This window comes from Equus przewalskii, chromosome 9 (assembly GCF_037783145.1).
Source record: "Equus przewalskii isolate Varuska chromosome 9, EquPr2, whole genome shotgun sequence".
In the NCBI taxonomy this organism is placed as follows: Eukaryota; Metazoa; Chordata; class Mammalia; order Perissodactyla; family Equidae; genus Equus; species Equus przewalskii.
The window spans coordinates 3,899,578-3,903,325 of record NC_091839.1 but is presented as its reverse complement, the minus strand read 5'-3'; the positions used below and the strand labels follow the sequence as shown (position 1 = coordinate 3,903,325).

General features: G+C 46.6%; 1 long non-coding RNA gene across 1 annotated transcript; it reads right to left on the bottom strand.

The window, feature by feature from the left end:
* Nucleotides 1-470: 470 nt before the first annotated feature.
* Nucleotides 471-3,235, bottom strand: LOC139073441 (uncharacterized). The gene is made up of 2 exons (XR_011522187.1): nt 2,878-3,235; nt 471-779 (listed from the first exon to the last, which is right to left on the bottom strand). It is a non-coding gene; the product is annotated as an uncharacterized lncRNA (long non-coding RNA).
* Between the last annotated feature and the right edge of the window lie 513 nt (nt 3,236-3,748).

The following is a 3,748-nucleotide window of genomic DNA, read 5'->3' as shown; positions in this document are numbered from 1 at the left end:
TGGAGTCCACAGAGGTTGAGCGCCTCCTGATGGAGATCGCGCTGCAGCCCCGGAGCCTGAGCTGTTAACAGGCTCTGGACAAAGAGAGATGCCTGATGTGTCACAACACCTGTGAGTTATTCAGGGCTCCTTTGGACGGTTCTCTTATGCTTCTGATGGTGGCGAGGATGAAAGAATAAATGATTGACCCAGGTGACTGATCGATCTCCGGTTCTTGTTGCCACCGGGGTCGCGAGTGTTTGGGGCTGTGAAGGTGAAGACTGTTGAGCTGGTGGTAAGAAGGTCAGTAATTAGGTTACGGACATTTTAAAATAAGGCGCTGAATCTGGTGTGAGATGCGACATCCCGCCCCTGAGGAGCTTCTGATGAAAGTCATTTGAGGAATCGGCTCTTTGTAGGAAGCCGAGAGCCACATCTTTTCCTCTCCATTAGGGCACCCAAATTAAGAAACTGGACTGAAAATCACTAGAGAACTTTATAAGATTTTAATGTCTAAGAATCCACATTAGCATGTCTCTGTCCAGAGGGTGTGAGAAACTAATCTGAGCGTAATTATCCTGTAATGTGACACCGGGGCAGGGACCTGGAGCCGGCTGCCCGCGGACCAGGTCTTAATGAGGCGGGGCGTGGACGCTGCCAACTCCATCAGTCAGAGTTCCACTTGGAGCAGCTGATGAGGGCAGCTGGGATGGTGGCCCCTTGGAGGTCTGAGAGGGGTCAGCCGTCGCTGAAGGTTGACATCCTTACAGTGGGGCCGTGCAGAGTGATTGCTTGGAGTCCTAGAAGAAAACCACATTTCAAATCCAGATTTGAGAGGGGAAAATGTTTGTGCAATAAGAGGTGGGGCTAGGACCGCAGGAGGGGGCCCTGAACTGCTGACTGAATGCGACCTGCCTTTCGCATCAGCTCTGCCTCCCGGCTCCTCCTGGGAGCTGACCCGTATCTTCCATTTGATTCTAAGGGATGGGGCCGCTTCCAATATCACATCAATGAAGCTTCAGGATAAAAGTGCCTAACTGAGTGTCTAAATTCAGCCGAAGCAGTTTCTACGGAATCTTGCCGTGTCTGTGACGCCTTTTTTCCCTTGTGTCTAAGAAGTCACATTTTTGACATTTTATTTTGTTTCTTAAATTCCTTTGATATGATTGTGGCTGCCTTTTGCACATTTATGACATTGGGTAGGTTGCTGTGGCCACACTATGTGAATCTACAAATAAATGCAGTAGGAAAATAATATGGAAATCCAAAAAGTTAAACAACTGGGGTTAGGGAAATGAATTTAGACAAGAACCGCAGAAGCTCCTTTATGGGGAATGACCCTCAGAGGAACAGCGGAATATTTGGAATATTAGCCCTTGTTCCTGCCCGGGAACTCTTGGCATTTTGTTAGAAATCATGTAGGTTTTTATTATGTCTTTATCGATAGACCTCTTCTCTCGCATCCGGGAAAAAGTTACTGCCTTTCTTCAGTATCTGTGCTTTGGTTCTCATTCATCCAGTCAAACATTTATTAAGTGCCTACTGTATGCTCTGTTCCAGCTGACAGTCTGGTTCTCGCTCCCAAATCTTGCCCCACACCCTGTCCTTCTTCATTCTTCTCCCCCCCCCCCCCCCCCCCCGAGGGAACGGGGCATCCTGGCCTGGCCCAGCAAACCAGCCAGACAAGTGAATCATGGGCTGGACCTAGGGGGGAGGGGCGAGACTCAGGCCTGTGCCAGGGAGGGTCCCTGGAGTTCTGGGGAGCACAAGGAACGGTTCCTTTTTACTCACTGGTCTCTCTGTTCCACGTCACCCAAGAGCCAGAGTATTGCCAGCAGAACCCCCACTTGAACGCTTCAGTTCAGAAATTTATGTTCAAATCCCTTAAAAGGGGAAAGTCTTCCCCAATTAAGGCTTTATCTTAAAACAGAGCATTAGGGGCCGGCCCCGTGGCCGAGTGGTTAACTTCTCACACTCGGCGTCGGCGGCCCGGGGTTTCGCCAGTTCGGATCCTGGCGCAGACCTAGCACCGCTCCTCAGGCCACGCTGAGGTGGCGTCCCACACGCCACAACTAGAAGGACCCACAACTAGAATATACAACTATGTGCTGGGGGCTTTGGGGAGAAGAAGGAAAAAAAAGATTGGCAACAGATGTTAGCTCAGATGCCAATCTTTAGGGAAAAAACAGAAAAAACTGAGCATTATATTTCTAATAAAAAATATAAGATGTCAAAATGTGTGCTGTTGCCACTTGTGTATACATCCCTACTCTGTGCCTGTCTTTAATATGGGAAATTTCAAACACACACACATAAGTTGAGAAAATAGTATGATCCCCACATTTCAATAATTATCAATTTATAGTCAGTTTGGTTTCATCCACACCCTCTTCATAATTTCATCTGTAAATTTCAATGTGTATTTCTAAACAGGAAGGACTTGTAGAAAAATCCCCAGCCCCACGACCCCATGCAGCCCCTTCTCCTGCGTCTCCTTGCTATCAAATGTCTAACAGCAAATGCTCAAATGAGTCAAGTGCTGTTTGAGTGTGTCCGTCACAATCGGCGTCCAGGTAAGGGCCACACCTTGCAATTGGTTGAGATGCCTAAGTATCTATATGTCACCATTTTCCTTGTGTTGATCAAGTCCTGTTTAAAATGGTAAAACCATCTGGTGAGTATTATTTAAGATATATTTAGATGTCATGAAATGATCTTTAGAGAAAAATTAAAATTGTTTTATCAAGTTCTGCACATGGTTGAAAACTTAAATCATAGAGAATCGCTTACAATGGAAACAGTCCCCTGCCTCATCGACTTCCCCTCTCAGTCACTCTACGCCCTTTTCTATGTATTTAGTTTTTCTGGTGTTCACATCTGCAAATGTAATTAACATACATGGGTTGCTGATCCACGGACATGACGGACGGACTCCCCATGGTGACAGATGCGGATGAGGATGTCGTGTTCTTACCCTTCCCCCCACCTCCCTCCTCCTGTTTACGTTCTGTTGTTGCTATGGGAGGTGGTGGTGGTTCCCTTTGTCACATTAAATAACTCAAACTTCTGTGTCTTGTGCCACCAATGTTCAGGAGGATCTCCAAGCTTGTCACCATGGAGAGAGAAAGATTGGTCCCCTCTAATTAGCCTCCTTTCTCCTTCTTCTTACATTTCCCAACTTCTGCTAGATGTACCTTTCACTCTTTCTTATGTTCAAGGTAAAAACATTGAGGTTTTTTCCCTATAGCGGTTTCTTCTCCCTGATCTGTCTAGAGGCTAACTCGGAAAGTAGAATCCAATACAGCGTTTCTATTATCTGCAGAAAAAGCTGACCTAGATCCCGTGAACACCGTTCGTGGGAACCCCTCGCTCGTGGTTGAGTGCATCCACTTGACATCCTCGGAATGAGCGCTGGGCAGGCCAGTTTTCTAAATCTTTTCATGTTTGAAAACACTTGATTGACAGTTGGCCTGGGGTAGAAATTCGAGGTCAAAACTATTTTCCCTAAGAACTTTGAAGGCATTTTTCCATTGAAAAAGTAATTTGCAGGGTTAATTTCCTTAGCGATGGTTACTATGGTGCTCACATTTGAGGACCCACCCTTTGAACAGCGCCGCACGCAGTTCCCAGTGTTTTAATGAGATTTAATCCTCAGCCCCATGAGTCTGCAGCGTTATTTTCCACGCTGTACAGACAAGGAAACAAGTTATGAAGCCTGTAGCTTGTCCAGACAGGATTTAACTCCCAGAACCTGGCAACCTTCTTCTAC